Source organism: Dromiciops gliroides, chromosome 2 (genome assembly GCF_019393635.1).
Source record: "Dromiciops gliroides isolate mDroGli1 chromosome 2, mDroGli1.pri, whole genome shotgun sequence".
NCBI classification, from domain to species: domain Eukaryota; kingdom Metazoa; phylum Chordata; class Mammalia; order Microbiotheria; family Microbiotheriidae; genus Dromiciops; species Dromiciops gliroides.
In genome coordinates, this window is record NC_057862.1 from 192,378,617 (window position 1) to 192,405,567 (window position 26,951).

Here is a 26,951-nt window from a genome sequence, read left to right on the forward strand (position 1 = left end):
CACCGAACACCAAACACGTGCGCCGCCACAGCTAAGCTGAAAATCCAGAGAGACAGAACTTCCCTTCCACCCTCAGTTTTAAGCTGGCATGCCGGAAGTTCGTCGTGGACTCCACCCCAAAAGGGAGGTCCTTCAAAAGCCGCTTCAGTAGCATGCGCTCAACTCTCAAATGATTCAGCTAAAACTTCTGTTTTTTACCACACTCCAATCACCCTTATTCTTAAGAAAAAAGCTTTACTTGACAATCCACTATACTTTTAAGTTATCATCTCTTCTCTTTCTTCCCTTTCAGAATCAAATTCCTAGAACAGCTATCTTTATCTGTTGCCACCACATTCTTCCCGTCTGCTCATATTTCAACCTTTTGCAGTTGAACTTCCATACCCACCACTCCTTTCTTCAATGTCACTAGTGATCTCTTTATTATTAAATCCAAAGATCCATATCAGGTACTTGTTACCTCTCACCTGGACTATTTGCAAAAGACTTTTTGATGGTCTTCTTGTTGCTTCTTTTCTTTTTCTTTTTTTTTTTTGGCGGGGCAATGGGGGTTAAGTGACTTGCCCAGGGTCACACAGCTAGTAAGTGTCAAGTGTCTGAGGCTGGATTTGAACTCAGGTACTGCTGAATCCAGGGCCGGTGCTCTACCCACTGCGCCACCTAGCTGCCCCTTGTTGCTTCTTTTCAATCTGTTGCTCACACGGTTGACAAAATAGTTATTTTCCTAATGTACAGTTTGACTGTATCACTACCCAGCTCAAAAACCTTCAGTGGCTCTCATTGTCCACAATTCAAAATCCAGTTTCCTTAGCTTGACCTTCAAAGCCCTTTACAATTCCTTCTCCACTTTTTTCACTTTATTCCTTTTTCTACAGGATAGTCAAACTGGCTTACACATTCTCCTTGATCTTGCCTTTGTCTCTTCCACCTCTGTGCTTTTTTTGTGCATGCTGTTTCCCATAACTTTCCCTTCATTTCCATCTATTAACAACTTCCCCCTCCTTTAAGTTTCAGCTCAGGTGACACATCTTACATGAAATCTTCTCTTATCACTCTAAACTGGAAATGATCCTGTTGTTCTTGAGCTTTTCCTGTGCACTTCATCATTTTAGCCTTGCATCTCGTCTCCCTTTCCCAATTACAATACACCCACACTTTCACCAGATTATAAACTGACAGTGGAAACATTCATTGCCTTGAAAATAGTCGATGTGTAAGAGACATTTGCTGAATTGAAAGCCTACTAAGCATAAAGCTTGAAGGGTCCTTAGAGGCCGTCCAATCAAAGGCTTATATGTGTGTGTATGAAAGGGCTTCAGAGGTCACACAAAACCTTCTTTTTACACATGAGGACACTGAAGCCGAGAAAACTTAAATGACTTGCTTAGAGTCCCACATAAGTGGTGGAGAAAGGATTTGAGCCCAGGTCCTTTGACTCCAAATCAAAGGTCCTGTGACTCATTTACCCTTTGAACACATTGTTTCTGAAGGGACACTTGTTTTTTTCTTTAGAATGTTAGCACATCATCATCCTATAACCCCTTACACTTGCTCAAATAAGTTTACCTTTCTGGGTTCTATTAACACCGATGGCCCCCCCTCCCCCCAGCAACGAGGGTTAAGTGATTTGCCCAGGGTCACACAGCTAGTAAGTGTCAAGTGACTGAGGCTGGATTTGAACTCAGGTCCTCCTGAATCCAAGGCCGGTGCTTTATCCACTGTGCCACCTACCTGCCCTTGGTTCTGTTAACTCTTATATTTTGCCTTTCACAGTTCCTACTTAGCTCTGGTCTTCTCATCAGAAAAGCTTGAACATTCTCTGTTCAATTAAAAGTTGTACATTTTTCCATTTTCTCCTGAAGGATTGCACTAAGCTTTACAAAGTTAAATTATGCTTATTTGTAAGTCTATACCATTTACCTTCTGGATTATTGTAATTCCAAGATTTCCTCTTGGAAAGATGCTGCCAGGTTTTGTGTGATCCTGACTGTTTTTTTGGTTCTTGAACCATTTTTTTTTTGGCTGTTTGCAGTATTTTTCTTGGACCTGGAAGCCCTGAACTTTGGCTATGACATTCCTAGGCTTTTTCCTTTTGGGAATTCTTTCAAAAAGTGATCGATTTTTTTAATGTGTTTCATATTGTCCTGTTTCTTTTTTTTTTCTGATAAAAGTATTTTATTTCCTTCCAGTTACATGTAAAAATAGCTCTCAACATTTGTTTATACAAGCTTTCCAATTTCAAAACACTTACTAGCTTTGTGACCCTGGGCAAGTCACTTAACCCCATTGCCTCACTAAAAAAAAAAAAAGGTCTGTCTGTTATATAGGAAGAAGATCTGATAGAAATATTGAAGGAATAAGCATAGGTAATAAGGAAGTGAAATGTCCAATCAAAACAATTGACTTCAGCAAAGTTGTAGTATATAAAATAAACCCACACAAATTATCGGTATTTATTTATATTACCAACAAACAAAACCCAGTTGGAAGAGATAGAAAGAAAAATTCCATTTACAATAACTGCAGATAGTATAAAATACAGTTTACCTACCAGCACACACAAGAACTATATGAATGCAGTTACAAAACAGTCTTTACACAAATAATGTAAAAACACATCTAACTAACTGGAGAAATATTAATTGCTCATGAGTGGGTGAAGCCAATAGGATAAAAATGACAATACGATAAAAATTTACTTCCTAAGTTGATTTACCTATTCAGTGCCATACTAGTCATATTGGGTGGATAGGTGGCAAAATGAATAAAGTGCTGGGCTTAGAGTCAGGATGACTTGTTTTCCTAAGTTAAAATCTGGCCTCAGGCACTTATTAGCTATGTGACCGTGGGTCACTTAACCCTGTTTGCTTCAGTTTCCTCATCTGTAAAATAACCACTCCAGTGTTTTTGCCAAGAAAATCCCAAATGGGGTTATGAAGAGCTGGCCAGGACTGAAACAATTGAACAACCACCATCAATCATATTACCAAAAATTACTTTATAGAGATAGGAAGAATAAAGGGTCAAGAATATCAAGGGAGTAAATGAAAAGAAAATGAGAAGGAAAGAAGCGTAGAAGTACTAAATCTTAAACTGTACTACAAAGGTATAATCAGCAAAACAGTTTAGTACTGGGAAAGAAATAGGTTGATCAGTGGAATATGTTAGGTATACTATAAACAGGAGCAAATGTGCACAGTAACCTGATAATTGATAAATCCAAGGATCACAGATATTGGTACAAGAACTCATTATTTGACAAAAACTGTTAGGAAAACTAGAATGTAGCATGACAGAAAGTAGGTATAAAATAACTTTTCACAATGTATAAATAGCAAGGTAAGTTTAAAATGGGTCCGTGATATACACATAGTAATGTCATAAACAAATTAGTGGAGCATGGAAAAAATTACTTGCTAGATGTATGGATAGGGAAATGTGTTTTTTTTTTAAATAGAGAGGTTCACATGAAGTTAAATGAATAATTGTGATTGCATCAGTTTAAAAAAGTTTTTTCACAAACAAAACCAATCCAGCAAAGATTAGAAGAGAAGCAGGAAGCTGGGGGGGAAAATCTTTGTAACAAGTTTCTCTGACAATGGTCTCATTTTAGAAATAGACAGGGAACTGAGTCAAATTTATAAGATTGATAAATGTCAAGGGATATGAACAGGCAGTTTTCAGAGAAAGAAATCCAAGCTATAAGTAGCCACATGAAAAAATAGTCTAAATCGCTAATAATTAGAGAAATGTAAGTTATAACAACTCTCAAGTACCACCTCACACCCATCAGATTGGCTAAGATGACAAAAAAAGGAAAATGACAAATACTGTATTGGATGTGGGGAAAATAGGTGCAGTAATGCACTGTGGTGGAGCTCTGAAGTAGTCCAAACATTCTGTAAAGGAACAATGCCCCCAAAGCTATTAAATTGTTTATTTCCTTTTCCCAGTGATACTACTACTAGGTCTTTATTCCAAAAAGCTCAATTTAGCAGAAAAAGGCACATTTGTACAAAAATATTTATAACAACTCTTTTTTGTGGTAGCAAAGACTTGGAAAACCTAGGGGATGCCCATCAATTGGTAAATAGTTGAACAAATTTGTGTATATTAATGTGTTGGAATACTGTTGTATTAGGACCCTGAAATCCTGCTACATGCATATTATAGTGTACCTGCTAGTACCATGCAGAATAAGAGGATGTTGGTGAGATCTTGGGACAAAGTTTCCACATGATTGCCAACCTAAGGCAACACTGAACTAGGCTCAGGGGGCAGATAGGTGACTCAATGGATAAAGCACTGGTCTTGGATTCAGGAGGACCTGAGTTTAAATCCGGTCTCAGACACTTGACACTTAGTAACTGTGTGACCCTGGGCAAGTCACTTAACCCTCATTGCCCCGCCAAAAAACAAAACAAAACAAAACAAAATAAAACAAAACCCAACACTGAACTAGGCTTGTCAGTCACTGAAAAGAAACATCAAACAGTTTCTGTCATCACAGGGGGGACTCAAGTCCTCCTCTCTTCTCTCCCAGGCCCCCTCACCTCTTGTATATGGGAAAAGAATTCAAGTTGCTATGGATTTGGGGCTATGGATTAAAGGAAAAATTCCCACTTGGTGAATCTAGCCCTCTCCAGGGATGTATATAGTCAGTTCAGTTCAATTCAGTTCAAGATTCAATTCAACAATTAAGTTCTTGCTTTGTATTAGATATTATGGTATTTGTTATTTTACCAGACTTGTGATTCCATTGCCTTGTTGTCTTTATGCCATGCTTCTGTACTCTTGGTTCTACCTCCAAGTTTGTGTCCCAGTTCTGTCCTAAGTCCCCTTCGGCTGCAGATTGGTGAGAATCACCCTAACTAGTTCTTTCTAGACCCAAATATGTGGTTGCTCCTCCTATGCCAAATTTTATGCTATGTTGTTCCACATTCTGTTCCTTCCTCCTCCCTAGTTTGTCACCTTTTACTCTGGAAATAATAATCAAATCAAAACTACTTGTGTTTACTCTTATCTTCAGTTGTAGTTCCTGAATTGGGAATTTATTACAGGGTCAGGCTCTGTTCCTTGTTTTGCTTTTGAGTATTGTGATTGACCATGCTTGTTTTGCCCGAGGTTACTTGGATTCCTCCACTGATCTCTACCTTCTGGGGTTAGACTCTTCTTGCATCTTTGAGGTCTCTCTGGTGTCTCAGTTACTTTTGAGTCCTTAGGTGCCTTTGCTTTCCTGCCCTGAGTGTTTTCTGTGCCTCACTGGTCATTTGATATTTTCTGCTGGCTTTCAAGGTTCCTTGTGGGTTTCAGACAGCTCTGAGGATTTATGATCACAGTAGGGCTAACTGTCCAGTGATTTATTGGGGGAGTACTGTGCTCTTTTTGTCTCAAGATACAATCTTAAAGGCTACATGTCTCTAGCCCCTCTCTGGTCTTGTTGGTATTCTTCCGTTTGCCTACTCTGGAAGCTTTGCTGGCGTCCCCTTTTCCTGTTATCTGTGGGATTCTTTTTGATTTTTTTGGTATAGTTTTGGGGAATAGTAAGTCAGTGTAGCATCTCATTGGCTTTCTTTACCATTACTCAGTCTATTGTGAATTTCAGGTTTTCCAAAGTAGATGTGTAGGAGAGGAGCTAGGCAGTCTGCCTCTGAGCAGCCATCTTTGCCAAAGTCCTACAGGGTTCTCTTAGAAGAAGCCTGTGGTGCAAGTATCTGGTCCTCTACATGACAAATGAAAAAATGAATTAGAACTATATAGTTAGTGTTGGTACCAGAATTCAAACCCAGTGCTCTTTCTTCTGGTAATAATGGCTCACATTTAAGTGGCTCTTCAGTGTTCACAAAGAATTTTCCTCATAACACCTCTGTAATATCACAGAATATTATCCTCATTTTCCAGATGTTAACACTGAAGAGTTAAACACTAGGATTTGAATCCAGCTCTCTTGACTAGATTCTGTCCTAGTAGATTCTCTAACATGAGGGAGGATACATGTCACATTATCTCTTTTCTCGGATTTTCATTGTTTTGGTTTTTTTTTTTTTGATAATTCAGGGTTTAGCTTCCTTTTAGTCATCTTTTCATTTACATTGTTGTAGTCATTGTGTATGTCATTCTCTTGGTTTTGCTTATTGCAATCAGCATCAGTTGGTGCATCTCTTTTTTCGTCACATTCATTATTCATTACTGAACAATACTGTTCTATTAGATTCTTATGCTATTGTAATTTTTTTTTTTAGCTATTACCCTGTTGATGATACTTTGTTTCCAGTTCTTTGTTAGCACTAAGACAGCTACTAGGAATATTTTGGTATATACTGCACGTTGGTTTCTCTAATTTTCTTGAGTTATTTGCCAAATAGTGGGATATTTAGGTAAAAATTATAGGTGGTTTAGTCATTTTTCTTGCATAATTCTGAATTGAAATCCAGACCTGTTGGACTAATTTAAAATTCCACCAATAGTAAATTGGCATGCTTATCTTACCACATTTTAACATTACCTTTTCCCATCTTTTGTCATCTTGGCTGGTTTGCATTGTATGGCATGATACTTCACATCATACCATACAGAATAGAATTGTTTTAATTTGCATTTCTTTTATTATTTTTTTGTTTATTTTGAATTTTGTTTTTCCCCAATTACATGTAAAAACGATTTTTAACATCCATCTTTAAATCTTTGTGTTCCAAATTCTTTTCTTCCCTTTCCATCTTCCTCTTTAAGAAGGCAAACAATTCAATATAAGTTATACATGTGTAGTCATGCAAAACATTTCCATATTTCTTTTATTATTAATGGTTAAGAGCAGGGCTTCTTAAACTTTTTCCACCAATAACCTCTTTTTGCCTGAGAAATTTTTATGCAACCCCAGGTATGTAGGTATATAAAATAGGTATACATAACCGTTTACTGTTGCCAATTTTTTTGTCACCCCCACATTCAGCTAGTTGCGACCCACAGTTTAAGAAGTGAGGGTTTAGAGCATATTTTGTGTGGTTAATAATTTACTCTTCTTTTGAAAACTTAATATCTTCTGACTACTTATCTGATGATGTTTTTAAAAATTTAATTAAAAAATTCAATCACTTTTATTTCAGAAGAAACAATTATACAATTAAACAATTAAAACAATTATATTTTCAGTTGACTGCATTTTAATATGACAAAATTATTACAGTTTCATTTAAAAGAGAAGAAACCTTTTAAATAAGATTAAAGCCATAACTTAGTCAAGATTTAAAAGCATTAAAGCCATGTCATATTTTTAAAAAAAAATTTTATTTTATTTTATGTTCAGGTCTAAATTCTTTTCTCCTCCATCCCCATTTCACACCCATTAAGAAGACAAGAAGAACAAAACCATTAAAATACATATAGTTTTTGCAAAACAAATGTTCAAATTAGCCATATTCACTTTCCGTTTCCTTCAAAAAAAGGAAAAAAAAAAAAGAGGTAGAAGAAAATATGCTTCAGTCTGTACCCTGAGTCCATCAGTTTTCTATCTGGAGGTGGGTAGCATGTTTCATCATGAGTCCTTTGGAATTATGGTTACTTGTTATGTTGATTAGAGTTATTAAACTCTTTAAAGTTGATTATGAGTTGTTTTTTTTTAAAGGAAATAGTGGGAATCATTTAGGGCTCCATAAACATTAAGAACCTACCCTGTGTATGAAACCAAAGGAGAAAAGTTTAGATTCCTGCTAGTAACATTGCTGCCTATATAATGTTCAGATTGTTGTAGTTTCTACCCAGTCTTTCCCCTCCCAACTTTTTATGCTGTTTCTATGTCTCTAAATTTTCCACCCCTCCCCCTCTCACACCACATATCTTCCACAATTTGCTGTCATTATGAATTCCTCTTACGTATTCCTTTAAAAGGACTTAGGGGGGCAGCTAGGTGGCGCAGTGGATAAAGCACTGGCCTTGGATTCAGGAGGACCAGAGTTCAAATCCAACCTCAGACACTTGACATTTAACTAGCTGTGTGCGCCTGGGCAAGTCACTTAACCTTCATTGCCCTGCAAAAACAAAAAAAAAACCCAAAAAACCCAAAAAGGACTATGGGCAAATAATTTTTTATGTACCCTGCAGTCTGGAATTGGTTTTAGAAGATATATTATTTTAAGGTTTTTAAAGTAAATTTGACTATTTGATTATTTTGACTAAAGGTGTTTTAAAGTATTTTATTTTCAGTCTATCTGATTTGAAGCTACATTTTAAAGTTTGAGACTTAAAAAGGAATCAAAAATGAAATCGCAACTCTTGATTCTCTTTCTTTACCTATGTTGAAACTGTTAGTAACTGTATCCTCCGTAATCAGCAGGTGCTGGTTGTTTTTCTTTCCTTTATGGTGACTGCACTCACCCAGGGGCCACATGCCTGCAATTCACTATAAAGGACAGTAGGAATGAATGAACACAATACCATTCACAGACTTGTTTGATTTTGTAAAATAATTGTGTATTGGCAGTCTGTACAAGAGGATCTTTCTCCTCTTTTGCTGAGGTATGTTAAATCTATGGTGTTTGACTTTCATAATTTTTCATAAACTTAGCTCCATGTTTCTGCATGATCTTTTACAGTTCTAACTCAAGTGTTCTAGAATCAGTCAGAAGACTTAGGGCCAGCTAGGTGGCCCAGTGGATAGAGTACTGGCCCTGGATTCAGGAAAACCTGAGCTCAAATCCGGCCTCAGACACTTGACACTAGCTGTGTGACCCTGGGCAAGTCACTTAACCCCAATTGCTTCACCAAAAAAAAAAAAAGTATGACTTAGACATTATACTTCCTGGATTGAAAATAGTAGCATTATATGTTTATATAGGTGGGCTGGAAGGTTGCCTCATTTTATTTCCCCTGGTATAAGGTGCTTTGCACATAGTAGGCATTCAAGAAATGCTTGTTGATTGAACAGATGTCTAAACTAAGGCAGGAGCAAGATCAAACTAAATTCCTTATTTAGGTTCCTGGAGGCTTTTCCCTTCTGGTAGGTTAGCACATTCCCAGAATTGCTGCATCTTGAGGAGCTTGAGTATCCAGCTAATCACTAGCTACATGTGTTCTGCACTCTCCTTTTAAAGTCTTCTGAGTGGTCAGTATTTGTTTCTTAGTGGTCAGTTCTCTTTGACCACTGCCCCTCCTTGCCCATTACATTTGGGGACTACCAACAAAATCAGGTGAACATGTCTTCGGTCAAGTAACTCAAGAGAATAGAAGGTGCCCAGTTTCAGAGAGAGCAAATGTGATATCAGAAAAGGCTCCGTCCTCCCTCCCCCAGCACACTTTCTAGGAGGGACAGTCATGTCATATCAGGATGCAGTGTATATCATGAACATGGTGACCTGATTGCTTCTGGGCTTGTCTTAGGTCTGCTTGACAGGTAGGTTGAAGATATATAAGAGCGGTGAGAGGGGATGAGGCATCATGGCATGGGGGAAAGCGTGCTTAATTTGAAGCTGGAGGATCTGAGTAAATCCCAGCTCTGCTATAAGGTCACCTATGTGATGTTGGGCAAATCACTTAATCTCCATGGGTCTCAGCTTCTCTACCTGTGAAATGAAGGGCTTGGATCTGATAATCTTGAAGGTCCTTTCCAGCTCTAAATCTGTATCCTGTGATTCCAGAGCTTTTCCTGGGAGAGACACTGCCAGCAGGGAGTAGACATAAAAGGAAAAAGCATCCTAGAAATTCCCAGCCAATATGATCCTGCCCCTTTGTAGCCTCCCTTGACTCTTTTCATAGTTTACCACAATCCCTCACTCTGCCTACAACAGGGGCACAATTACTGGTCTAGTCTGAAAATCAAAGGAGCAAATGTCAGCACTATTAATCACTTACATATGCAGGCTGATTAAAGCTGTAGCTAAAAAAGAAGTAGCTGCTCTGGGTGTTTTGCTACTGCTTCCTACTGTACCAATAGGTAGCTGGCTAAATGGAGATGAACAGAAATTGGTAGCTGGGAATATACCTGTGGGCATTTCCGCCATATGCGGATAGAGTTTGCTTATTAATGTCCTAGGGATTTCAGCAGTCCTCAGCTCATGGGGATTCAGGAGCTGCGGAATGCTGCCTGATAAGCAAGACTAGACCTCTGTCATTCTGTGGAATTAAAGGACAGACCTTGGCTCAACAGTAGAGAAGTAGGTGAGCTGGTACCTGCTTGATATTTAGAAGTAACCACAGTTATCTTTGGAGTCCTGGTTTTCATTTCTCTGTGTATTTTCTTTGCCTCTCTGGGTTCTGGGGATGGTGCTGCTTACTTTTTGGAGAGAGTAGTATCCAGAGATTATTCTGATAGTGTGTCTCTTTGAAATGGTGGAAACAGTCAAAACAGGAAAGAAGGCATTTGTCTATGCAGTTCAATTCAACAAACATTTATTGAACTCTTTGTTCAGAGCACTGTTCTAGGTATTCATAGGGTGCTTACATAGTACCATGTATTGTCTTTTGTATACATATGTAATCTCCCCTACTAGACTGATGGTTTCTAGAGGTTCATAGGAGGGATACAAATAGTGCTTTTGCCCTTCGTAGTGGTCAGAACATTGCCTTACACATAAGTACTTAGAATTGGAAGGTATACACTATCAGGTCTTTATCCCAAAGAGATCCTAGAAAAGGGAAAAGGATCCACGTGTACAAAAATATATATAGCTTCCCTTTTTGTGGTGGCAAAGAATTGGAAATTGAGGGGATGCTCATCAATTGGAGAATGGCTAAACAAGTTCTGGTATGTGAATGTAATGGAATTCTATTGTGCTGTAAGAAATGATGAGTTAGGCAGATTTCAGAGAAACCTGGAAGCACTTACATGAACTGATGCTGAGTGTGATAAGCAGAACCAGGAGAACATTGTACACAGTATCAACAACATTGTTGACTTGACTCTTCTCAGCAATACAATGGTCCAAGAAAGTTCCAAAGGACTCATGATGGAAAATGCTCTCCAAATCCAGAAAAAAAAATATGGAATCTAGATGCGATTGAACCATATTGTTTCTACTTTTTTTGTTTTTGTTTTTTGAGGTTTTTTCCTTTTGTTCTGATCCTCCTTTCACAGCATGACTAATGCAGAAATATGTTTAACATGATTATACATATATAACCTATATCAGATTACTTTCTGTCTTGGGGAGGGGGGAGGGAAGGGAGGGAGAGAAAAATTTGGAATTAAAAATCTTATGAAAACAAATTTTGAAAACTATGTAACTAGAAAATAATAAAATACTTTATTATTAAAAGAAAAGAATTGGAAAGTATAAATTCATCTAGTCCATTTTCCTACTCAATGTAGGAGTTCCTTTTACAACATGCCAGAAAGATGGTCGAGTCTCTTGATTGAATACTTTTGGTGATTGGGTGCTGTCCACTTCAAAATAATAACAATAATAACAATAGCAACAACAAGATCTAGTATTTATATAGTGCTTTGAGGTTTTCAAAACACTTTACCAACATTATCTCATTTGATCCTCACCACAACCCTGGGAAGTAGGTGTTATTATTACCCCCATTTTACAGTTGTAGAAACTGAGACATACACAGGTTAAATAACTTTAGCAGGATCACATAGCAAGGAAGTGTCTGAGAAAGTTCATCTCCATTGTTGGACAGTTTTATTTGTCAAGAAAACTTTTCCCTATATTGAACTGAAATTACTATTCCATAATATCCAAAGATTAGGTCCTGGTTCGTTCTTTTGGAGCAAAACACATCTATTTCATCTTCTTTGTGGTAGCTCTTTTTTTCCATAAAAGTATTTTATTCTTTTCCAGTTACATGTAGAGATAGTTTTCAACATTTGTTTTTATAAGATTTCTAGTTCCAAATTTTTCTCCCTCCCCTTCCCTACCAACCTCCTCCCCAAGACAGCAAGCAATCTGATAAAGGTTATATATGTATAATCACATTAAACATATTTCTTCATTAGTTGTGCTATGAAAGAAGAATCAGAGCAAAAAGGAAAAACGTCAAAAACCAAAACCAAAACCAAAAATAGAAATAGTAAGGTTCAATCTGCATTTAGATTCCATAGTTCTTTTTTTCTGGATTTGGAGAGCATTTTCCATCATGAGTCCTTTGGAACTATCTTGGACCATTGTATTGCTGAGAAGAGTCAAGTCTATCACAGTTGATCAACACACTGTTGTTGATACTGTGTACAATGTTCTCCTGGTTCTGCTCATCTCACTCAGCGTGATAGCTCTTTTTGTTGTGATGTATCATTGTGGTTTAGATTCTTTACAAGGCTTTTCTTCCATTTATTTTACAGTTATTCATAGGATGCAGCTCCTAACTTCTGCTTATCTTCCTCATCTGAATGAATTTTTGTATTTGGGTCATGAGGGGGAAAAGAGAAAGATTGTTAGGGATCTGGAAGAGAAATGTAGAGAGTGATGGAAAATGAGTCTGTTTGAGTATGCTATTTTGAGCATCCAAACAAGATTACACACCTGTGTAGTCAAGGGGTGGCCAACATCTTACTCTTCTGATCATTTTCTAGTTAAAAAACAAAGATGTAATAGAGCAGCTATGGTATATCTTTATTTTGTGCACCTCCCCAATGCCATTCCTGGTTTCCTCTCATTTCCCCACCACCCACTGGCCTTGACATCTGCCTACCGCCCCCACTTCTGGTTAGCATAGACAAATTTGATTGGGAACAGATGGATAAGTGGGGTTTTTGTTGTTGTTTTTTGAGCCTTCATGACTGATTGCTTGACTGAGGGAAGACTGTGTTAAAATTCATGAAGAAAATTATTTGGCGAATTTTACCTTTAAAAAGCATCACCAGAAAAGAAATATTGCAACTGATTTCTGTGGTTTTTAAAATTGTTAATATCTGCTTTTTATTGGTTTGTTACATCTTGCTTTTTTGCTTTTTGTTGGTAGAATAGTAGGAGCTATTCATAGGCTTTGGAGTTGGAAGGGATTTGGAGAAGAGTTGTCCAACACACTCATTTTATTTTATATTTTAATTTTTTTATGTGGAATAAATATTTTTCCCAATTGCATGTAAAAACAATTTTTAACATTCATTTAAAAAAATTTAGTTCAAATTCTCTCCCTTCCCTCTCCCCTCCATGAGATGATAAGCAATTTGATGTAGGTTATATATGTGCAGTCATGCAAAACATACTTCCATATTAGTGATATTGCAACACACTTATTTTACAAATGAAACAACTGAGGCTTAGAGGGAAAAAAAAGACTGATCACACAGGTAAGTAAGGATTCAAACTCAGGTCCTCTGACTTATAATGGGATCATATCTAGACATAGAAGGGAATTTGGAAGTCATCTAGTCAAACTCCCTCATTTTATAAATGATGAAACTGAAGCCCAACAAAGATTAAGTGATTTGCTTAAGGTCAGGTAGTAAATGTCACAGGCAGCATTTGAACCACTGACTCTAGGACCACTATTCTTTACATTTTACCTCATTGCCTTTGAATCTAGCGCTCTCTACACTATGCTGCTATTTTTGACACCTTTCATTAATGTCAAAAAAGTTGTCTTTTCTTATGACCAGTAGTCAGAGGAGTAAATAAGAATAAGAACAGAGGAGATGAATGGTAGGGGTAACTTTGGGTTGGGGTTTGGCAAGGCATGATCTGGATAGTATAAGGAGCAAAGGATATTTGAGAGCAGAGGAAAGTATGGGGATGAACTGGTTTCCTGAACTATTTAGATTGGGAAGGGAGGATACTATGTAGTCAGGGCAGGAATGATGATCTGTGATATTATTGAGAAATGGGTTTGGAGGTCACAGTGAAGTTAAAGAGTAGGATCAAAAGGAGTGAGAGTCATAGGAAGAGATAGAAAGATAGAATATTAGATAAAGGAAATTCACAGTTCTTGTACATGGAAACAGAATACTTGTACAGGGTGATGGCAAGATCAAGGATATAAGTATTATTGAGGTAGAGTGGAGAAGTAGGTCATGGGAGTTGAGTAGGCTGAGAAACTGGAGGTTAGGATATTTGAGAGCACATGAATATGTTTGTTCAAGTTCCCTAGAATGAAGAATGGAGTTGGGGTAAAGAGGAAGACTGAGCTAGGCTCTAAACTCATTGAGAAAGGAGGGAAAATATCTTGGGATTCAGTAGGTAACAGCCACCAGAATTTAGATGAGTTGATAAATTTAGATTGAATGAACCTCAAAGGAGGAGAGGTTTCTGCATAAGCAACAAGAGAGTCTTCAAGTGGCTGTGGGAAGTGAGGAGTATTGCTACGCTACTACCAGGAACAATGAGTTGGGATACTCATAGTCAGTCAGCTAATATTTATTGAGTATGTATTATATATTCAGTGCTGGGGATGCAAAAAATGGGAAAAAAAGATCTTGCTCTCAAAGAGCTCACAATATAATAGAGGAGACAGCATGCAAACAGACATTTATAAACAACATGTGTGGGAGTATATAGATACACATGCATAGATATCTATACATGTACGTATGTATATTTATTGTCTTTCAGTCATTTCAGTTGTGTCTGACTTTGTGACCCTCTTTGGGGTTGTGTGTGTGTGTGTGTGTGTGTGTGTGTGTGTGTGTGTGTGTGTGAGAGAGAGAGTGAGAGAGGGGGGCGGTACAGATACCCATCCAAGATAAATTGTGGGTGGTCTAAGGCACAAGATTAAGAAGGACTAGGAAAGGCTTCTTGCCCAAGGTAGGACTCCAGCTGATATTTGAAGGAAGCCCAGGAATCCAGGAGACAGAGATGAGGAGGGAGAGAATTCCAGACATGGGGGATGGCTGGTGAAAATGCAGAGTTAGGAGATGGAGTGTCTTTTTTTTATTAATAAAGTATTTTTCCTCCCATTACATGTAAAGATAGTTCTCAACTTTTGTTTATACAAGCTTTCCAATTTTAGATTTTTCTCCCTCCTTCCCCTCCCTCCCCCTGAGATGGAGTGTCTTGTTCACAGAACAGCAGTGAGGCCAGTGTCACTGGGTCATAGAGTACATGGAGGTGGTAAAGTATAAGAAGAACAGAAAAGCAGAAAGGAGCCAGGTTATGAAGGGCATTAAAAACCAAAGCTAAAAGCCAAAGTTGGCTCTCTGTATTTGGCAGCTAGGTGGCACAGTGGGTACAGTGCCTGGACTAAATTAAGACTCAGATTCCCGAGTTCAGATCTGGCCTGAGACACTTACTAGCCCTGTGAACCTGTGTAAGTCACTTGACCCTGTTTGCCTCAGTTTCCTCATCTGTAAAATGAGCTGAAAAAGGAAATGGCGAACCACTCCAGTATCTTTGCCAAGAAAACTCCAAATGAGGTCACGAGGAGTTGGACACGACTGAAACAACTGAACAACAAAGAACAAAAAAAAGTCAAACAGTGGCTTTTATATTTGCTGTTGGAGGTGACAGGGAGCTAATGAAATTGATTGAATGAGTTGTGGGGTGGAGTCAGGGGTCAGTGACATAGTCAGACCTGAGCATGAGGAAGATCTATTTGAGAGCTGAATGGTTGATATACTGGAATGATATGGGGAGAGACTTGAGCCAGAGAGGCCAACCAGATTATTGCAGTAATCCAGGCTTGAGGTGATATAGGCCTGCATTAGATTGGTGGCGATGTCAGAGGAGAAAAATAGGAGTATAAATGAGGATATTAGGAAGGAATAATCAGCAGGACTTGGCAACAGATTGGATATGAAGAGAGAAAGAGAGAAAGAGAGAGAGAGAGAGAGAGAGAGAGAGAGAGAGAGAGAGAGAGAGAGAGAGAGAGAGAGAGAGAGAAAATAAAGACACCTTGGTTGTGAGCCTGGGTAACTAGGAAGATGTAATAGGGAAATTTGGAAGCGTGTGTGTGTGTGTGTGTGTGTGTGTGAGTGAGTGTGAAGTTTGGGGGGAAAGATAATGAGTTTAGTTTGGGCATGTTGAGTTTAAAATGTCTTTGGTATTTCAGTTTGTCATGTCCAATAGGCATTTGAATATGTGTGATTAGAAGTCAGAAAGGAGATTAGGGCTGGACAAATAGATCTGAGAGTCAACTTCATAGAAATAATAATGAAAATCATGACAACTAATGAATTCATCGAGTGAAATAGTATAAAGGAAGAAAAGAAGAGAGTAGGACAGAGCCTTTCAGGACCCCTCCTCCTCAAGGGATATGAACTGGATGAAGATCCAGCCAGAGAGACAGAGTGGTTAGAGAGGTAGGAGAAGAATCAGGAGAGAGTGGTGTTGTGAAAACTTAGAAAGAAGATAAAATTAAGGAGAAGCTCTTCTCCTTAATTGACAGTGTGATTGACAGTGTCAAAGGTTGTAGATTAGTCAAGGATGAAGATTGAGAAAAGGTCATTAGGTTCGAAGAGATCATTAGTAATTTTGGAGAGAGTAGATTCACTTGAGTGATAAAATTGAAAAGCCAGTGATAAAATTGAAAGCCAGATTTCAGAGAGTTAAGAAGAGGGAGAGGAAAGGTGGAAGCACCTGTTAAAGAGTAGAAAATTATAGAAGCAATAGAGAGCAAAAGTGTTGGTGGGTATTAGAAATACCAGCAGCTGTATTTTAAAAAATAAAATTCACAATAGGGGTAACAAACAGCTCCTACCTGACTCAGAAGTATCGAAAACATCAGCAAAGAGTGTAGAATAACACTACAGTCATGGGGATAGTTATTTATTTATTTTTGGGGGCGGGGCAATGGGGGTTAAGTGACTTGCCCAGGGTTACACAGCTAGTAAGTGTCAAGTGTCTGAGGCTGGATTTGAACTCAGGTCCTCCTGAATCCAGGGCCAGTGCTCTATCCACTTCGCCACCTAGCCATCCCCCCCCCTTTTTTTGTGGGGATAGTTATTTTTTATTGTCCTTTAAAGAATGTACCATGCCAAAAGCATAACTATAGGCCAGCTCTGCATTATGGGTAGGCATTTAGGACATTTAGTAAAATTCCTTTCAGCACCTCCACAGGATATCACCATATCAAAGTATTACCCTGCTTAGATTGTAGCAACTAGTAAAGAGTAGAAGTCTGGTGGGCTATATAGTGACTAGCTCAGCCATAAGGTCTATTAATATAGCCTTTGTCATGGTCATCCTCTTCCTCCTCATCCTCATCAAGCACTTCTTAGGAATGGAATAAGCATTTATTAAGCTCCTACTCCATGTCAGGCACTGTGCTCAGTGCTTTACAAATATTATCTCTTTTTATCCTTACAACAACTCTGAGAGGTAGGTGCTATTATTTTCACCCCCATTTTACAGATGAGGAAATTGACACAGAGTATAAGTCACTTGCCTAGGGTCACAAAGCTAGCAAGCTGGTAAGTGTCTGAGCCCGCGTTTGAACCGGTTCTTCCTGATTCTGGGAGGTTCTTACTGTGTACCAGTGCTAAGTGCTGGGGATACAAAGAAAGGCAAAAACACACATCTTTAATAGGTCTAGAAGTATTGTAGAAACCATAATGTGATATGAATTCCCTACCAATTGTAATGAAGCCAAATGAACAGAAAATTGCTAAAGTAAAAGATAAAATGGGGAATGACAAATGATTAGATAGAGCAACCCTAGAAAAATGTAAATATATCAGAACAATAGTGGTCATCTTTTTTATAATGATAGTAATTCACATTTTGATAATGTCTTTGCTCAAAACAACTTTGTGAATAGGGAGCATGGACATTATTCCCATTTTATAGATGAAGAAACTAAGGTTCTGACAAGTTGTGACTTACTCAAGATCAATTCAGTAACAAATAAAAATAGCATTTTTTGTATAGTGCTTTACATGTTAACTCATTCATATGTTAATTTTTTCAAAAAGCATTTATTTAATTACTTACTGTATGCAAAACACTAAACTAATAAGCCTCTGACAAGAGATTCAAAGCCAACTCTCCTGATTCCTGCAATAATATCTACTACATTTTATTCAGTAAGGACTGAGATTTAAATTTTTTACAGATTCTGAGTCAACTAATGCTAATGAATACAACCATTCCATGTGAATGGCTAAATTAGAGCACTTAGACTATGTTTTATGAGTGGTTTTCTGTGAATAGATCAAGTGGCACTTGGATCTCTTGGTCCATTGCTAAATAAAAGGCAAAATATTTTAATGAGTAAATGCAGATCAGACATTCAACAAACATTAAACATCTGTTAAATGAAGGAACTGCTATGTGCAAGGGATGCAAAGGAAAGAAATGTCCCAGTCTTACTCTTCAAGAAACTTATATTTTGCCTGTAGATAGAATGTCTGTAGGAAGAATTTCTTTTCTGTAAAGTAGGCATAATAGTGATATTCACACTCTGTGTCAAGGAATGTTCAAAATACTGAACAATTATACTCATTTTATGTGCCTGCAAGGTTATGCTTAGGATTCTGGAATCTAGGTTTTAGCAGTATGTGAATTGAGAATTACCATAAGAGCAGGCTGGTTTTTGAAGAGGCAGAGGAATTAGAGACCAAATTGCACACATTTGCTGGATTAGGGAGAAAGCAAGGAAGTTCCAGGAAAAAAAAAATCTATTCTGCTTCATTGACTACATTCAAAGCTTTTGACTGTGTGGATCACAACAAAATGTGGTAAGTCCTCAAAGAGATGAGAGTGTCAGATCATCTTACTTATTTCCTGAGGAATCGGTATGCAGGTCAAGAAGCAACAGCTGAACATGGAACAATTGATTGGTTTAAGATTAGAAAATGAGTATTACAGGTCACTTTATTACTGTTTATTTATTTTATTTACTATTGTCACTTTAACTTATATGCAGAATACAGCATGTGAAATGTCAGGCTGGATGAATCAAAAGCTGGAATTAAGGTTGTTGGGAGAAATATCAATAATTTCAGATATGCAAATGATACCACTCTGATAGCAGAAAGTGAAGAAGAATTAAGAAGCCTCTTGATGACAGTGAAAGAGCAGGCTTGAAGCTTAATATTAAAAAAACCCAAAACCCCCAACCCTAAGATCTTGGCAACTGGCCCCATCAGTTCTTGGCAAACAGAGGGAGAAGAAATGGTAGTAGTGTCAGATTCTATGTTCTTTGTCTTAAAATCACTCCAGCAGGCCACTGCAGCCATAAAATTAAAAGATGCTTGCTCCTTGGAAGGAAAGCTATGGAAAATCTGGACAGCATACTAAAAAGTAGAGACACTGCCTTCCCAGCAGAGATCTGTGACAGAAGTGAAAGCTATGGTTTTTCCATTAGCAGAATATGTCTGTGCACAGCAGAATCAACACTTCCAAATTATGCTGGAGAAAATAAACATCCTTTGCATAGCGAGGAGTTCCAAATCAGTCAATACCTAAAGAGATTAATTCAGGTATTCACTGGAAGGTTAAATCCTGAAGCTAAAGCTTAAATAATCACCGGCCCTGCTCCTCCACATTAATTGCCAGTCCAGTATCAATGACCCTCCTAAAATCTCCCATCCTGGAAGAAAATAATCTACTCAGTATTGAAGTAAGCCTTAGGTCAGAGCTTTTTCCTCTTTGCTGTTTCACTTAATGAACTCATTAACTTCTTTGGATTCAGTGATCATCTATGCAGACGAATCTCAGATCTCTTTATTGAGGCCTAAGCTCTCTCTTATCCCCAGCCTCACATTTCCAACTACTTAGTAGACATATCGAACTATGTACCATAGACGTCTTAAACTCTACATATACAAAACTAAACTCCTTTTCTTCCTCCTCAAACCCTCCCTCTTTCAACTTCCCTGTTGCTGTCAAAGGTACTATCATTGTTCTCATCACCCAGGCTTACAACCTGGATGTCATCCTCAACTCTTCACTCTCAACATTCATACACAAACTGTTGCCAAGTCCCGTCCATTCTTTCTTCCCAGTATGTCATGTATCATCTCACTTTTTTCTTCTGACATTGCCCCTGGCTTAGTGGCATCACCTCATCACCACAAGTCTGGACTGCTCAAAGTACTTTTCTGGTTGGCCTCTTGGGCGCAAGTCTCTTTCAACTCTAGTCCATCCATCTCCATTCAGCTGTCAGATAGATCTTCTGAAAGCTCAGGTCTGACCATGTCACTAACCCTACTCTCTTCAACTCATTTGATTCATTCCAGTGCTTCCCTGTCACCTGAAGGATCAAATATAAAATCCTATGCTTGGCTTTTAAAGCTTTTAATCACCTGGCTTTCCATGTACTGTATAATTTCAGCAACACTGGCCTCCTTACTGTTCCTTGATCAAGACACTCCGTCTACTGACTGCATTTTCACTGGCTGTTCCCCATTTCTAGAATTCCTATCCTCCTCACTTTTGGCTCCTAGATTCCATTATTTCCTTCAAGTATCATCCACTAAGTCCTAACTTCTACAAGAAACCTTTCCCAGTCTTCCTTAATCTTAATGGCTTCCCTCTGAGATTACCCCCAATTTATCCTATTTATCTTGATTGTATGCCATTGTCTACATGTTTGTATCCTCCATTAGACTGAGAGCAAGGATTGTTTTTTTCCCTTGTATTCTCAGCATTTAGCACAAAATTGGTTATTGACTTGATTATTAGAGGGTCAATACTTAAAACATGTCTCACTCATGTATAACCAGCTGGTCCCCAAGACTTCCACCAGGGAGGACCAGGTTTTAGTCATTTGTGTTCATCTGTGTATACTACATGTATTCCCTGCATTCCTTTTTCTACCTTTTGCTCAAGGATTAATGATCAGATCAACCACTACTATTTCTTATTTTAAGGGCATGAAAATATATTATCCTATTTTGAATCAGACTGCCTAGGTTTAAACTCTTTTCCTAGGCTATCACTCCTTGCTCCTTTATACCTAGTCTTGTCAGCTTCATCCCTCATGTGTCCCATCTCTTTCTGCTCTATGTTTCTTTTGTAACTTTTGTAACTCCTGTTTTATTATTAACAAACTGCTTTTCATATTGGACATGTACCTTCTCCCTGGAAATAACTTTGTTTATACTTAGTATTTAATTTTTCTATGTACATGTTCTCTTACCCTCCTGTTCTCCCCCCCCCCCCAGCTTCTCACGGGCATGGACTATTTGTCTTTAATTCCTTAGTACCTAGAGCAGGACATGATACATGGTAGTCATTTAATGAATGCTTATATAATTGAATTGTATAAATTTTGAATTATTATTATGAAGTTGTAAAGAGTAGTTTAACCAGATAGTGTTTATACAGAATAAATATGTGTTGGAGGCAATACAATTTTGAAAACACTGAGGGATTGATTTTTAAGACATCTCGAAGAGGGGAAGTTACCAAAAGAATAAGAAAGAATCACAGATGGTATTTGTTTCCAAAAAAAGGCTCTTGAAAAGATATCAAGAGATACCAGCATATATATGACTACTTTTTCTTCCTTTCTCCAAAGAAAGAAGAGAGATGTATTTTTCATCTGTTTTCTGGGTTGAAGCAACATCTTTAAGAGTAGAAGACTGTATTTGTGAGTAGCGGCATAATATTGTGCAAAGAACACTACACTTGGAATCAGGAGACAGGAATTTTAATTTCAGCTTTGCTGACTATTAGTTGTGTTAATTAGTTGTGTTAGTTGTAGTAATTTGCTAAAATTACTTTTCCCCCTTAGCCCATAGTTGAATTAGATAGCTTATAAGATCCCTTCTAACCCTAACATTCTATAGTGTGAATCTTGGCTCTGCTGTTAATTTACTGTAAGAAGACCCAGTCCTTGGCCAAGTCACTTAACATCTCACCATCATATTTATCACTTTTAAGGTATAAAAAATACAAAATCCCTCTGTATTTATTAGTTGCTGACTACAAAAAGTACAAAAAAAGCATTTGAGTCAGTAGGCTAGAATACAGTCTGTATAATTCTATTCCACCAAAGTGCTCCCAGCTCTATGTTAAGATTATACAAGATTTCTTGCTAGATGCAGCCACAGAGTGAACTTTCAGTAATCTGCTTATTTATATCAAATGAGGTATTAAACTGGGGAGATAAGTGATCATCAGAGGTGTTCACTACTGGTATGGATGATGTCTTGTGCAGAGTCCAAATGAAAAAGAGATTTGTTATAGATGGTGAGGTCATTTCAGATGCTCCTTTCAGTAGGTAACATTATGCCAATGGTATAAAATTCTAAAATTGGACAGGGTCTTATTTACATGCATAACCACTTAAAATTGATTGTGCTAACAATACACAATCCTTTATTCCTGATATAAATCAACTTAGTTATAGTGTATAATTTTGGGGATGCATTTCTACCGAGTCTTTGCTAGTATTTTTTTCACTACGGACATTGGACCATAGTTTTTTCTCTTGCTCTTTGTTGCCCTTGTTTTAGGTGTCAAGACCATATTTGATGACTAATATGTTAATGTTTTATATAACTGCACATGTTTAACCTGAAAAAAAAAGAAAAAAGAAAACCACATATTAATACTACCTATGTTTTACTGTATTTTAATTCATTTTGTTCAATATTTCCCAGTTAGATTTTAATCTGGTTCTGTCTGGGCCCACTTGGGAGGGTTCTAGGCTGCACTTAAGGGGAGGTGCATTATTTTATCTCTTCTTTGAGGCCAAACTTGGTCTTTATATTTTCATAGCATTTTGTTTTGATTTGTCATTGATGTTTTATGGCATTGCACTTCTTGGTTCTGCTCATTTGTTCTGCATCCCATGATACAGATCTTCCAATGTTTTTCTGTATCTTTTTTTTGGGGGGGGCAATGAGAGTTAAGTGACTTGCCCAGGGTCACACAGGTAGCAAGTGTCAAGTGTCTGAGGTTGGATTTGAACTCAGCTCCTCCTGAATCCAGGGCCAGTGCTTTATCTACTGTGCCACCTAGCTGCCCCCTATATCATTCTTTACTTTACACTTATATTCATGAGTTATAATTTGTTTGTTGTTAATCTTTTTTTGTTGATTTAGAATTTTATTTTCCCAATTTACATGTAAATACAAATTTTACACATCAATTTAAAAACAAAACAAAACTTTGTGTTCCAAATTCTCTTCCTTCCTCCCTTTCCCAAGAACTCAAGCAATTCAATACAAGCTATACATGAGTAGTCATGTAAAACATTTCCACATTAGCCAGGTTGTGAGAGAAAACAGACAAAAACAAACCTTCAGATAAAGGAACTGACAAAAAAAACCCTTATGCTTCAATCTGTATTCAGAAACCATCAGTTTTCTCTCTGTAGGTGGACTGCATTTTTCATAAGACCTTCAGAGTTGTCTTAGGTCATTGCATTGCTGAAAATAATCATGTCATTCACAGCAGATCATCTTACGGTATTGCTGTTATTTTGTATATAGTTTATTTCAGTTGCATCAGCTCATGCAAGTCTTTTGAGTTTTTCTGGTAGCGTCCTGTTCATCTTTTTTTTTTATAGTAAACTACATTTATATAGTACTTTAAAGAGATATTTCCTTACAACAAACCCATGGGGTTGATTCTTGCAGCAACAGTAATAGACAACATTTATATAGTACCTTATACCTGACAAAGAATTTTCTTCACAGTAGCCCAGCAAAGTACCATATGTTTTATCATCATCATCAACAACAATCAGTCCTCCTCAATCATTTCTCATCTTCATCTAATTCTCATCAATCCATCAATCGATCAAACTTCCTCCTCCTCATCATCTTACATTACTCTTGCCTCTGCTTCAAAATTTTTTTCACAGTTACTATTGTTAACTGTTTACCTCCATCCTGTTCCCTCTTTATATTATTAATCTTGGTATTTATTACAAATATTCATCCTCATTTCACTTGTTATCAGTTTTGTTGGCATATAACTGGGCAATATAATTTCTGATGTTTTCTTTTATTTTTCCTTCATTTATTGTGAATTCTTTTTCATTTTTATATTAGTGAATTTAAAAATAGCCAATCAATTAATGAATAAGCCTAAGAGGTTTTTTTTAAATCCCAATAAATTAGATAAACCATTAACTAATTTGATCTAACAAAGAGGAAAATCAAATTAGCAGTATCAAAAATGAAAAAGAAAAATTCACAATAAATGAAGAAATTAAACTCTTTTGCTCAACTATATGTCAATAAAATTGACAATATAAATGAAGTGAATGAACATTTACAGAAAACATACACAGGTTATCAGAATGATTGAGAATTTAAACAATCCAAACTCGGAAAAAGAAATTATACAATTCATGAGTCCTCAAAGGAAAAATAAACAAATCAGGATTAGATGGAATTACAAGTGAATTCTAGGAAACATTTAAAGAGCAGATATATGAGATATTATATAAATTGCAAAAATAGAAAAAGAAACAATTCTAGCAATTTTTTTTCAATGATAGTAATATAGTCTTGATATCTAAACAAGGTAGAGTCAAAACAGAGAAAGAAAACTATAGACCTACCTTTAATGTACTCTGATGCAAAATTTTTAAATAAAATATTAATCAAGAGGCTACAGAACTTGTCACAAATATAATACATTATGAACAGGTTATGTTTATATCATGAATGTAGAATTCATTTAATATTAGGAAAAATATAAACATGATTGACCATATTAATAACAGAAACCATATGATTGAGTGAATGGATCCCGAAAAATCTTTTGACAAAATACACATCAGTTTGTTTAAAATATCACATACAAAAACTGGAAAACGGAAGAATAAATGTACCCTTCCCTAACATGGTAAATAGTATGTACCTAAAATCAAAAGCCAACATTACATATGATGGAGATAGAGTAGAGTCATTTCCAATGATAATAGGGGTAAAAACAAGGATGTCTTTTGTCACTACTGCTGTTTGATATAGTATTAGGAATGCTGCTGCCTCTTTCAGTAAGATAAGAAAAAGATTGAGGGAATAAGCATAAATGAAGAAACAAAAATGGTTACATTTTGCTAATGATATGATGGTATATTTTGAAAATCCCAGAAGCAGCTTAAAATGAATTGAAACAATAATTTCAGGAAAATTTCTTAATATAAAATAATAGAATATATCATTAGCATTTCTGTATAATACCATTGAAACACAAGAGGAAAAGATAGATGAGAAAGTCCACTTAACTAGATTTTTTATAAGATGTTTGTGAGTCTTCCTATTAAGTTATGGGCAGCTTGGTAGCACAGTGGATAGAGCACTGGCCCTGGTGTCAGACACTTAGTGAGTGTTCCTGGGTGCTTAATCCCAATTGCCTTAAAAACATCTGGTACTCTCTTCAGTCATCTTGATGTATATCTTGCCACTGGACCCAGATGGCTCTGAAGGAGACAGTGAGGTTGGTGACGTTGCACAACTCTCCCTCACTTAAATCCAATTCAGTGTAAGTCATGACAACACCCTGTTGTCATGGTCCTCTTTGAGAACGAAGGACAAACAACAACAACAATGCACAGGAACTATGTTAATATAAATGGGAAACATTATTTAAGGAAATAAAGACAGAAGCAAATAATTGTAGAAGTATTAATTTCTTATGAGAAATGCCCAGCCAATATAGTAAAAATGGCAATTCTACCTAAATTAATTTGCTTATTCAGTGTCATACCAATCAAACCACCAAAGGATTACATTATAGAGACAGAAAAATAATATCAAAATTCATCTAGAAGAAAATGTCAAGATTCTCAAAGAAAATGATGGCAAACATTGGGCAGGAAAGGGACCTGCCAATATTAGATCTCAAATTATACTACAAAGAACAATGATTAAAAAATTTGATACTAGATAAGAAATAGGTCAATCTGAGAAACAAATTAGGCATGCAGCATACCAAAGCAAATGAACCTAGTAAGCCACAACTGTGTTTAAGAATTCCAAAATTCCCTTATCTGACTTGGCTTTCCCCCTTCTTTCACCAAATCCTACTCTTTATCCTCGCCATGACATCCATTCTTTCAACCCCTCAAGTTCTCTTCCAAGCCATCTCCCCTGCACTAGCAATGCTCTTGTTTTTCCCCAGCTTTATCTTTTGTTGAATTACTTCAGTTCTACACTGCGTTCTTCTCTGGAGCCCATGGCCTTCTTATCATATCACTAATTAATCCCTTCTAAGACTCAGCCTTGGAACAGTCCTTCTGTTTCCCAGTTACATATGTCTCGCTGAATGTAGGTAAAGAAAATCACAGAACCATTTGACTGAGTTCACTACAAATTTATGTTACACAACATCAGTGGGGCCCTGACTGCTGTTGGCAATCCTTCTACAACTTTATCAACTCACTATCCCACTCTCTACTGTAGCTCTTCCAAACCTTTTCATCCCTCTTCAAACCTCTAAATACTGCCTAACCCCCCTCCCCCCTCCCCAATAGAGGATCTTGCCTCATGTTTTACAGAAAAAATTGAGGACACTTGTTGTGAACTCCCCTTTCTCCTCTCTTTCTTGGATACTTTCTGCCACTCTTGTCTCATATGGTGAGGTGGCTTTATTCCTCACCAAGGCCCAATCCTCAGTTTGTACAGTCAATCCCATTCCCATGGCCCTCTCTGTCACTCATTTTCAGTTTCTCCTTGTCTTCTGGCTCCTTTCTTATGTCATTATTTGGAGTTTTTTTTGGAGTCTTCTGGCTCCTTTCCTATTGCCTACAGACATTCTCATGTCTTCCCCATCCTGAAAAAACCCTCACTTGTTCCTTCCATCTCTGCTATTTTCCTAGACCTCTTTTGCTCTTTCTGGCTAAACTAGAAAATCCATCACTTTCTCTCCTCTCACTTTCTTCTTAACCCTTTACACTTTGACTTCTGGCTTTTCTTTCCAAAGTTAACTCTTATCTCTTACTTGCTAAATCTAATGGCCTTTTCTCAGTTCTCATTCTCCTTCATATCTCTGAAGCTTTTGACTCTGTAGATCACTCTCTACTTCTTTCTTCTTTCTTCTTTCTAGGTTTTTGGGGTGCCTCTCCTTGTTCTCCTCCTACCTGTCTGATCACTTCTTGGTCTCCTTTGCTGGATCTTCATCCAGATCATGTCCACTAACCATGGGTGTTCCACAGCTTCTGTCTTGGGTCCTCTT

The 26,951-nt window shown here is 37.3% G+C and overlaps 1 protein-coding gene and 1 pseudogene across 1 annotated transcript in view; both read left to right on the forward strand.

Annotated features, from left to right (window-relative positions):
- The window catches only part of MGA (MAX dimerization protein MGA), a 232,147-nt gene that overhangs the window by 50,589 nt on the left and 154,607 nt on the right, over window positions 1–26,951 (forward strand). The window contains exon 3 of the mRNA XM_043983358.1: window positions 21,338–21,405. The gene's annotated coding sequence lies outside the window, so the exon portion shown is untranslated. The remainder of the gene's footprint in view (window positions 1–21,337; window positions 21,406–26,951) is intronic.
- LOC122738554 overlaps window positions 1–26,951 on the forward strand; it is a 94,268-nt pseudogene that overhangs the window by 31,276 nt on the left and 36,041 nt on the right.